The following is a 12,280-nucleotide window of genomic DNA, read 5'->3' on the forward strand; positions in this document are numbered from 1 at the left end:
TACACTTTTATTATTACAGATGGGTGCTGCATTTTGTCAAATACTTTTTCTGCATCTATTGATATGACCATATGATCTTTTTTTTTTTTTAATCCTCACCCAAGGATTTTTTTCAATTGATTTTTCAGACAGAGTGGAGGGAGGGAGAGGGGAGAGAAACATCAACATAAGAAAGACACATTGTTTGGCTGCCTCCAGCACGCACCCCGACCAGGAATCGAACCCAAGACCCTTTGGTCCATGGGCCAACGCTCCAAACATTGAGCAAACTGGCCATATGATCTTTATCCTAATTTTGTTTGTGATGCATCATAATAACTGTTTTGTGGATATTCTATCAACCTTGCATCCCCAGAATAAATTCCACTTGAACATGGTGTATGATCTTTTTAAGTATTGATGGATTCAATTTGCTATTTTGCTAAGGATTTTTGCATCTATTATTATCAGGGATATTGGTCTATATTTTCTTTCTTTGTAGTGTCCTTATCTGGTTTTGGAATTAAAATAATGTTAGCCTTATAAAATGACCTTGGAAGTCCTCCCTCCTCTTGAATTTTTTGGGATAGCTAGAGAAGGATAGGTGTTAGTTTTTCTTTAAATTTTTGGCAAAATTCACCTGTGAAGCCATCTAGTCCAGGACATTTGTTTGCTGGGAGTTTTTTTATCGCTGCTTTGGTTTCATTAGTTGTAGTCTGTTCAGATTTTGTTTCAGAAAAATGTATGTAACTAGGAATTAATCCATTTCTTTCAGATTGTCTGATTTTTTGGCATACAGTTGCTCATATTTTCTTATAATCCTTTGTATTTCTCTGGTGTCAGTTGTTACTTCTCTTTAATTTTTTTTAGTTATTTGGGTCCTCTCTCTTTCTTTCTTGATGAATATGATTAAAGGTTTGTCAATCTTGTTTGTTTTCAAAGAATCAGCTCTTGGTTTCACTGATCTTTTGTACTGTTTTTTTAGACTCTATTTTGTTTATTTCTAGTCTAATCTTTATTATATCCTTCCTTCTCTTCACTTTGGGCTTTTTCCTGTTCCTTTAGTTATAAGGTTAAATAGTTTATTTGATATTTTTATTATTTCTTGAGGTAGGCTAATATTGCTATAAATTCCCCTCTTAGGACTGCTTTCACTGTGTCCCATAGATTTTTGATGGTTGTGTTTTCATTTTTATATCTCTCAAGGTATCTTTTTTTTTTCCCTCAAGGTATCTTTTAATGTCTTCCTTGATCTCATTGACAACCAATTCATTGTTCAGTAACATGTTATTTAGTCTCCATGTGAATGTGTTTTTCAGTTTTTTTCCTGTAATTAATTTCTGGGAACATACAGATACACAGAATACCCAGAACAGGTGTGCAATAAATCAAATGTTAACTCTTATCTCTTGAGAAAAGCTTGGTATTTGGGAAGATGATCAAAGTGGCTTTAAATTTATTTTGATTATATTATTTAATTGTATTTGAATTATTTAAAATAAAATGTTCATTTATTATCTATATTTAAACAAGATTCTAACACATTATGTCATATCCTATCTGAGGAATACAATGCATCTATTCAAAAGAATGTAGCAACTTTACATGACAAAAAGAAAAACATATGTATATAAATAATATGTACAGGAAGAAATCATTAATGGGGGGGAAAAACAGAAAACCAAATATTTCTATAGGTACATACACATGTAAGTAATACATAAAATTAGGTCTGCAATAATATGCAACCAAACTATTAACTATTGTTACCTCTTAGGGCAGCAGTTCTCAACCTGTGGGTCTCGACCCCTTTGGGGGTTGAACGACCCTTTCACAGGGGTCGCCTAAGACCATCCTGCATATCAGATATTTACATTATGATTCATAACAGTAGCAACATTACAGCTATGAAGTAGCAACGAAAATAATTCTATGGTTGGGTAACAACATGAGGAACTGTATTTAAAGGGCCAGAAGGTTGAGAACCACTGTCTTAGGGGGAAGCTCACTTATGCAAAAATGAAAAACAAAGTAACTATGAAAATGTATATGCAAATTCAGTACAATAACATCATCATACTTGTATTAACATGGGAATGCATTCATATATACTCAGGAGAGAAAAAAAAAAGAGATATAAATATTTAAATAGTGCAACCCACCATTCCACACAATAAAATGTGCCCGGGAATGAACATGAGTTGGCAGATGTGAATTTTCTGTGGTGTACACATCCTGTCAAGAGAAGTGATGTCAAGGTTTAATGATACCCATCTGGTGACAACTCAAGAAATGGTGACCTGTTCCAATCTGGAAGAAAAATTAGTTACAAGAAACTTACTAAAAGACAGGATGTCAATCTCCAGTGTAGCAATAAACCAAAGAATTTTTAGAGTTATTTTGATGACACATGATCATGCTTGTCTTTATAGCTAATACCACTATTTCCCTAAATACATATATGTTGTTATCTATCTAAATATGTGTATAGGCACTGTTCAGTATTGCTGCATACAGTGATGACTGATTACATTGGTTAGTCAGCACAGTGTGATGTTCTGGTCAATGGACACTAGCTGCCATACTGAGCAATCCTCATGTTGAAAGGCAATAGAGAGTGCTTAATAGTATGGAGTCTATGCCCAGCCAGTGTGGCTAAGTGGTTGAGTGTCAACCCATGAACCAAGAGATCAACGGTTCAATTCCCGGTCAGGGCACATGCCTGGTTGCAGGCTCAATCCCCAGTCGGTGGTGTATAGGAGGTGGCCAATCAATGTTTCTCTTTCATCAATGTTTCTATCTCTCTATCACTCTCTCTTCCTCTCTCTCTAAAAATCAATAAAAACATAATTTTTTTTTAAGAGTATGTCATCTAGAGCTTAACTGCCCACAAATAAATCCTGGTTCCAGCACTTACCCTTTGTAGTGAACACAACAATTTTTTTGCTTTCCTATTTATTTATATCATATTACAATTAATTTCCCTTAATTGTATCACAAGTGAGGAAGGCTGCTATGATTGCACACCAGTTTTGTGATCTTTTTATACACCTTCTAACCTCCAAGCTTAAATTTCAACTTTCATAAAATGGGAATAATGCATAACTTATAAGGATTTAAGATGAGTGAATATACATAAAAACATGTATTTATTACCTAGTACATGGCACAGACTCTGTTGATTTATCTGCTGAGTGGCTTGATCATTGCCAGCAGGAAAAAAAGAGGTATGCAAAATGCAACCCTTGGGCTGCTTCTGACTCAGTTCTCTGAGCCCAAGCTATAATTCTTTTGAGCTCTTCTTGCAAAGTAGGGATGAGAAAGGCACATCATGGCACTGAAAAAGTACTCATAACACCAACCAGTCTTAAATCATTGAAACTAAGATCTTATTAGGGAAAAAAGAAAAGAACAGAGTTGAAGGGCGGGTCTCCCTCACATCAGTCCTAATTTTCAAAATTATGTCACCTAGAAAAATTTCTCTAACTCAAACTGGCCTTTCTATAACACTCTTTTCAGTACACACACTATGGTAACACATTTTACAGTAAGAGGAATTTATGATAAAGTTCTTTGGATGCTATGTTTCTTTGTATATACCATACTGGTATCAAAATTAGTTTAATGTGAAGTTAAACTATGAAAATATAGAAAGTTAAACAGAGATAGCTTGCATATCTTTAGAGCATACAAAAAAATATTTGATAACAAAAAATAGTTTATGTGATATTTTTAATTTCTTCTCATTTTTAAAACAAATATGTACTTCTTAGCTAAGGAACAAGCATGTTAATTAGGATACATTATTTTATTTTTAACATACTGACATTTATTTTATTTTATTTTTTTTTAAATATATTTTATTGATTTTTTACAGAGAGGAAGGGAGAGAGATAGAGAGTCAGGAACATCGATGAGAGAGAAACACCGATCAGCTGCCTCCTGCACATCTCCCACCGGGGATGTGCCCGCAACCCAGGTACATGCCTCTGACCGGAATCGAACCCGGGACCCTTCAGTCCGCAGGCCGACGCTCCATCCACTGAGCCAAACCGGTCTCGGCACATACTGACATTTAAAAGAGAAAATTCTTGCCCTGGTTGAGTGGATAAGTTAATTGGAGCATTGTCACGTATACAAAAAGGCTACAGGTTCAATTCCCAGTCAGGGCACATACCTAGGTTGCAGCTTTGATCCATGGTTGTGACACTTACAGGAGGCAACTGATTAATGTTTCTCTCACCTCTCCCTCTCTTTCTTTCTTTCTTCCTCTCTCTCTAAAAATCAATAAAAACATATTCTCAGGTGAAGATCCAAAAAATTTTTTATTAATAAATAAAAATTAAAGAGAAAATTCTGTCCTATCTGGAATGTAAATGTTTGTGACAATAATTCAATAGAATTATTTTCCCCAAAACTCTCAGCAAAATTTGTCACATTGGCATATGAATCTAATTCAAAGTATAAGATGTTTAAAGTACATACATATAATCACCTAAGAACTTTAACATCAAAATATTTTCATTATGAGAGGCTTTTGGTCAAAATGGCAGCATAGATAAATGCAGTACTCCCATCCTCCCACAACCACATAAAAAATACAACTAAACTACAGAACTGCCACCATTCAGAACCACCCGAAATCTGGATGAACAGAAGTCCTACAACTAAGTTTATATAGAAGAAGACACACTGAGACTAGTATGAGGGTCAGAGAGAGAAATGGGCTGGTCCCACATCCACATGTGGTAGGTAAAAATTGGGAGGATTATCTCTGCTGCAAGATGCCCCCTGAAGAGCAAGGGGTCCCAGCCCCACACCAGGCACCCCAGGCCAGTGTTCCAGTGCCAGGAAGATAAGTCTCCATAACTTCTGCCTGTAAAAAACAGCGGGGATTGTGGCTGAGTGACAGGGAGGGCTGAGTCCCAGGCAGTTCCTCTTAAATAGACTAATCGGATCTACTCCCTCTGAGTTCTAGCATGGGGCAGCAGCTTGAAAAGACACCAGGGACACAGAGGGAAGAACTAAAGTATCTGCCATCAAGGCAAGAGCTGGAGAGGCAGCTTTCTCCCAGACAGAAGTGCTAACAGAGGCCATTGTTCCTTTTATGAACCCTTCCCCCACAGAGCCGCCAGAAGGGCGCCATATCTGAGTCTCCATCAACCTGGCTAACATTGTTCACCCTGCCCTGTTGATTTCCTGAGAACCCATCCCACCCAACTTGGGGGCTCACCCAAGCTATTTTTCAGTGGCTTTTCCATACAAAAGGTATGTCTTGGCTCATGCTTCAGACTTTACTGAAATCTCTCAAACAAGTAGCACTTGGCCTTGGCATGCCCATACCTCTCGCTAAGTGGTTACAGGCCTGGCGTTACAGGCAGCCAACCTTGGTTCACAGATTGACCTCGCCTGGGCACCTCCAAGCCCAGCACAAACAGCAACCATCTGCAGTTCACTTTGTAGCTTATGCCGGTGGCCCTAGGCTAAACACAGGCAGTAGCTGACCTTGGCCTACACCACCTGGGAGGCCCCAGAGCCAGTGTACCCAGTGGACAGCTTCTTCTCAAGGCTCTACTCAACCACCTCCACAAGGAACACACTCAAGGGGTGGACTTAGCGGGCACCAGAGCACTGCTGAAGTAAGTCCTGCTCTGTGGGGTGGGCCCCAGCACAACTAATCCTCCACAGTGGTGGCAGCCAGTCCTCGTAGCCAATCGACCTGGGGATAAATCCCTCCCACTGATGTGCCAACAGCAATCAGGGCTCTACTGCAACAAGTGGGTGTACACAGCCTACACAAGAGGGCGCACCTGGAATACCCAGATGGGGTAAACGTGGAGCCAGTCCCAATGGACCCTACAGGACACCTACTATATTAGGCCACTCTATCAAGTCCAGGAGACACAGCAGCTCTACTTGATACATAGAAACAAACATAAGGAGGCTGTCAAAATGAGGAGAAAAATAAACATGTCCCAAATGGAAGAACAGAACAAATCTCCAGGAGAAAAAAATGGAGACAAGCAATCTACTAAATGCAGAGTTCAAAACACTGGTTATAAGGATGCTCAATGAACTTAGGGAAAAAGTAGATGAACTTGGAAAGAAGTTTAACAGCATAAAAAAGGACATGGAGCCCTGACCAGTTTGGCTCAGTGGATAGAGTGTCAGCCTGCGGACTCAGGGGTCCCAGGTTCGATTCCAGTCAAGGGCATGTACCTTGGTTGCAGGCACATCCCCAGTGGGAGGTGTGCAGGAGGCAGCTGATCGATGTTTCTAACTCTCTATCCCTCTCCCTTCCTCTTTGTGAAAAAAATCAATAAAATATATTTTTTTTAAAAAAAGGACATGGAAACCATAAAAAAGAACCAGTCAGAAATGAAGGATACACTAACTGAAGTGAAGAATGATTTACAGGGAATAAACAGTAGAATGGATGAAGCTGAGAATCAAATTAGCAATTTGGAATACAAGGAAACAAAAAACACACAATCAGAACAGCAAAAAGAAAAATGAACCCAAAAACATGAAAATAGTGTAAGGAGCCTCTGGGACAACTTCAAGTATACCGACATTTGCATCATGGGGTGCCAGAAGGAGAAGAAAGAGAGGAAGAAATTTAAACCTAGTATTTGAAAAAAATGACAGAAAACTTCCCTAACTTGGTGAAGGAAATAGACATAGAAATCCAGGAAGCACAGTCCCAACCAAGATGAACCCAAAGAGGCCCACACCAAGACATATCATAACTAAAATGTAAAAGGTTAAAGACAAAGAATCTTAAAAGCAGCAAAAGAAAATCAGTCAATTACCTACAAGAGCCATAAGAATGTCAGCTGATTTCTCAACAGAAACTTTGCAGGCCAGAAGGGATTGGCAAGAAATATTCAAAGTTATGAAAAGCAAGGACCTATAATTAAGATTACTCTACCCAGCAACGGTATCATTTAGAATCAAAGGACATATAAAGAGCTTCCCAGAGAAGTAAAAGCTAAAGGAGTTCATCACCAAACCAGTATTACATGAAATATTAAAGGGTCTTCTTTAAAAAGAAGTAGAAGAAAAAAAATGAAAAGAAAAAGAGAAAAAATATGAACAATAAAATGGCAATAAATACATATCAACAGTCGAATCTAAAAAACAAAATAAACAAAACAGCACAGAAACAGACTCATATATACAGAAAACATTTTGACGGTTGCCCGATGGAATGGAGGTTTGGGGATTGGGTGTAAAAAGTGAAGGGATTAACACGTACAAATTGGTAGTAACAGAATAATCATGGGATGTAAATATAAAAATACAGCATAGGGGATATAATCAATATTCTAACTATATATGGTGTCAGATGGGTAGATTTATTGGGATGATCACTTAGTAAGTTATTTAATGTCTAATCACTGGGGTGCATACCTGAAACTAATATAATATTGTATGTCAACTGCAATTGAAAAATAATAATTATTTAAAAAATATTTTCATTATTAAATGAAAGCTAAAAAAAATAAAGTCACATTCTATTCCCATAAATTCACTTAAAATCACATCTACAAAATAATCCCAGGCTCTGCCCAAAATAAATCATTAGACTATGTATGAAAATGTTTCATTGACTTAGTTATAACAAAGCTTGGGAAAATATTTTTCGATATATTGCATACATGACTTTTTTATTTTATGTACTCAATCTGTTTTAGTTCTACAGTGTGTGCCTATTTTGAAGAACTAATTGCACTGTAGCTATTTTCCAAACAGTTAACATTTAGCTTGCTGGTGACTGATGACTTCCAGAAAGAAGCAGTTCTAGCTTTCTTAAAGTCTCAGCTCCAGGTGTTAAGTATTTTTAAATTGTATATTAGTGAACTTTTGCCCTAGTTTTTGCCTATAGACTTATCTCCTTAAAAGGAGAAAAATTAACAACATAATCTACCTCATATGCCTCAAGTATGCTTTTCATCAAAATTACTAAAAATAGTCATGTACACAACAGATGCTTATAGATAGTCTATAACACAGTAGATTCCAGGAGTTTTGGATCAGGTTTGAAACATAGTGGGCCAAATAAATCCACCACCCACTCACCTGTGGTTATTTCCCTAGTTCCTTAATATATAACAAGAATAGATATATTTGGCAACTGGCACAATACCTAAATTGATCCTCAGATCCAAAGATCATTATGGTAGGAATGGTCATGTAGAAATCCTTCGAGATATTTTTAAAAAACAATACCACAGAGATGGGTGCCATAACCAAAGACATGAAAAATGAAAAGATGGTGATAGCTATCATGTGCCATTCAACTTGCCTGTTTGGTCTATAGAGAAGACGGATGAATTTGGAGAAGGACTGTGATTATCATAATCATAAAATGTAGACAGGCAGTGACTCCAATTGCAGCCGGTATTCCAGATGCCACATTGTTACTGGAACAAAACAAAATAACCCCTGTAACCTGGTAAGCAAATGTTTTTTTCTCCATATTAACGTGCAAAGAATCCCAGAAACACTTTGCTTTTACCTGGCAAGATGAAGAGTACACTATCAGTCTTGCTTCAGGTCTATGTCAACTCTCCTGCGCTCCAACAGAAGTTAGAACCTTAGAGTCAAAACTGAGGCTCCTGAGAAGGGGCTACTGCCCAGCTGGTGTTCTAGTTCAGCTCACTCACTGCACAAATACTGGTACTAGTAAATATCCCAAGCTACCCAGTCAGTGTTTGAACTAAATACTGGTCTCCTGACCTTATGAGCTCTTTCTACCACACTACACTCCCTGACCAATATTTTATGTCAGGTCGCTCAAATATTCTAACTTTCCTTTCAATTAAAACATGAAAGACAATCTAAGATTCTCTAAACACACAGAAGTAAACTGTGAGACATCCTTTCCCACCCCACACTGGGCAGAATCCCTTTACAACATCATATAACAAAGGGAGTTTGGGGGGCATTATGAATGTTCTATTTTTATAGATGTTGATTACATAGATAGTCACTATGAAAATTCATTGAGCTATACATTTATGATTTTTACACTTTTCTGTATGTTTTTATATGGGGATTCATAAAGATTGCAAAACTATGCTGCTGCCTTTCCAAAATCGTAGAACTTTACATTTAAAAGGGTGACTATAGCCCTAAGTGGATCGTTCGAGCGTCAGCCTGCAGACTGAAGGGTCCCAGGTTCGATTCCGGTCAAGGGCATGTACCTTGGTTGCGGGCACATCCCCAGTAGGGAGTGTGCAGGAGGCAGCTGATCAATGTTTCTCTTTCATCGATGTTTCTAACTCTATCCCTCTCCCTTCCTCTCTGTAAAAAATCAATAAAATATATATATTTTTTTAAAAAATAAAATAAAAGGGTGACTATAATGTAAGATAAACCTTGAAAAAGCCTGACTCAGAAAAAATTCTTGTGGCAGCAGTGAAGGGGTTGACCACCCCTGCCACTGACTGGCAGTTCTCTAGGGCCCCAAGTCAGCTGCACCGCCCCCAGTACAGCCCTCGGCCCTCAGTACCGGTGGTGGTTCCTGCCTGACCACGTGGGACAGACCTCTGACCATCGCTCATGGGTCTTTCCCCATCCCAACAGAATGCAAATCAAAAAGAAACAAAAACACAAACAAATTTATTAAACACCTTGATATCTGCTTAAGAAGCACCAGTCACATGGAAAAAGAAAAGGGGGAAACCACCATATCTCCTTGGATGTGATGCTAGTGGAGAGAGGAAAGATGGAATCCCAGAGGGAGTGCAACTTCAGGGACCTGTTCATCGAAATCCAACTTACTGTCCAAGGTAACGTAAGGGACCTCCTCACCCATGACCTACCCCAGCTGTCCCACTGAAGAGGCTGAAGATAAAGAGAATCAACAAGTGGCTAATGGTACAAACCAGCCATCTTTTCTCCGCGGATACTGGTGCCCATACAACTATCGGCGTTGCCCCGATCCTGCTAACGCTCCTTCACCAGATGGCAAAGAGACCAAGGCAGGTGAAGTGCCATCTGAGAACCCTGCTCCAGCCACCTAGCAGAGCAGTGCTTCGTGACACCAGGCTCCCCAGACACCTTCACCATCAGCAAGTGACCTAAAGAAATAATGACCATTCAAACAGTAAAACAAAAAGCAGACCATGACCTTACCAACACCAAAGAAATACACAAGCGCCCTAACCAGTTTGGCTCAGTGGATAGAGCGTCAGCCTGCGGACTCAGGGGTCCCAGGTTCGATTCTGGTCAAGGGCATGTACCTTGGTTGCAGGCACATCCCCAGTGGGGAGTGTGCAGGAGGCAGCTGATCAATGTTTCTCTCTCATCGATGTTTCTAACTCTCTATCCTTCTCCCTTCCTCTCTGTAAAAAAATCAGTAAGATATATTAAAAAAAAAAAAAAAGGAAAGAAATACACAAGCAATAAAGAGGAAGACTAAAAACCAAGATGTGGACATTAGAATGTTTATGATTACTGTTCACAAAAGAACACAAAAGGGAGAATGTCAGCCAATGTTTCCAGCTATTTTACCGGGAATGCCTGCACAGAAGACAAGAAAGCAGCCCCCCCAGTTTCAGCAACCACTAGGTTTATATTTTTTTCATGGTTTTTACTGTTTCAGTAATATGATTTGAAAGAAGAAATATTAATACTGCATGGAGAGAACCCCAACCAAAGAAATCTGAAATATATAGTAAATGCTTTTTCCCCCCCTTTTCTGTTCATTTTGGGTGCTGGTGCTAAACTTCCAATGTGATTTAAAAAGAAATTTTATGCCCTTCCTATTTATTTCTAGGATGAGGGGAGGATAACATTTTTGCTTTCTTTTTTTTTTTTAAAGATATTTTTATTGATTTTTAAAGAGGAAAGGAGAGGAAGAGAGAAACATCAGTGAGAGAGAATCATTGATCTGCTGCCTCCTGCACACCCCCTACTGGGGATGGAGCCAGCAACCTGGGCATGTGCCCTGACTGGGAATCCGGAACTGTGATCTGGTTCATAGGTCGATGCTCAACCACTGAGCAACGCCAGCCAGGCACATTTTTGCTTTCTTATGACTCACTGAAAATGTGCAGCATGAAATTCCTTAAAAATAAAATTTTTACCCTTAAAAAGAAAAAAAAATTATTTAAAACCTCAAAGATCTTTTGCTTATGTGGGTTTCATGTATCAACATTTAGAATATCAGAAATTATAATAAAACTAGTGGCCCGGTGCATGAAATTCGTGCACATTAAAAGGGAATTAATTAGAGGAAATATTTTAATATTGCTATTTGCCCTTTCTCTATAATAGAAGTGTCAGAGATGAAAAATTAGTAAAATGTATATGAAAATCTCCCTCCTGTCAGAGTCTGGGGCGAGTCGCGGGACCCAGAGTCAAGTCCCCGCCCACCCACGTGCACCTCGAAATCGCACCCGGCCAGCTCCACCCCGTCAAGCCCCGCAGGGCAGGGAGGCCCAACCTCAGGTCCCCCAGCCCCGGCGCCTGGATGGGGGGCACGGCCTCAGGTTCCCCTGGCCCCGGCACTGGGGCAGGGGGTGCGGCCTCAGGTCCCCTGGCCCCAGCTCGAGGGCACAAGGGCATGATGACCATGATGACCATTTGCATATTAGCTCTTTATTATATAGGATAATTTAAAATAGTTCTTTATGTATTCATTTTAAAAATAATAAATGCACTAAATGTTAACATAAATAATGTATTTTTCATGAAAAATAGCTATTTTCCAAAGTAAAAACCATTTAGAGAGAAAAGCCACTTTTATATGTTACCAATCTCTTTAAGGTCTACCTTCAAATAGATAACAGCTAGAGTCTTGTATCTGCATTCAATGCTACAGTATCACTGGTTATGTAGCCTCTGGAAAACTCCACGGTACACGCGTGAGAAAATGAGTGTGAAAAGGACAACATCTGCATAATAGGAAAATAATTTTGACCTGCAAGTGCGAGGAACCCCTGGGGTTCCTGGACCACACTTTGAGAACCTCTGATTCAGCCCACACAAGAAAATACCAACTACTGAACATGGCATGAGAAAATTGTACTTCTTTTCAAATCAAGGAAGCAGTATCTTATGCAGATTATCTGTCCTTAATACAATTAAGATTCCCCTTTTCCAGGTCAAAACTCCTACCGGACAATGATTTAGACTGGGCTATAAACTTCAGTGTAAATGAGAAATATTTGTGAGGTACAAGAGTTTGAAAAACCAGTCGTCTATAAGAGGCACAGCATCATCCTCAAGCCCAAGTTCCAGCGCAATAAGGCAAGTAAAGCAATAAAGCTGGTGGCAATGCTTTTGCTGG

At 39.0% G+C, this 12,280-nt stretch overlaps 1 protein-coding gene across 1 annotated transcript in view; it reads right to left on the reverse strand.

Moving 5' to 3' along the window:
• The window catches only part of TMEM38B (transmembrane protein 38B), a 36,977-nt gene that overhangs the window by 23,824 nt on the left and 873 nt on the right, over positions 1-12,280 (reverse strand). The gene's annotated exons all lie outside the window — the stretch shown is intronic.

The sequence above is a fragment of the Myotis lucifugus genome, unplaced genomic scaffold, assembly GCF_000147115.1.
Source record: "Myotis lucifugus unplaced genomic scaffold, Myoluc2.0 scaffold_43, whole genome shotgun sequence".
NCBI lineage: Eukaryota > Metazoa > Chordata > Mammalia > Chiroptera > Vespertilionidae > Myotis > Myotis lucifugus.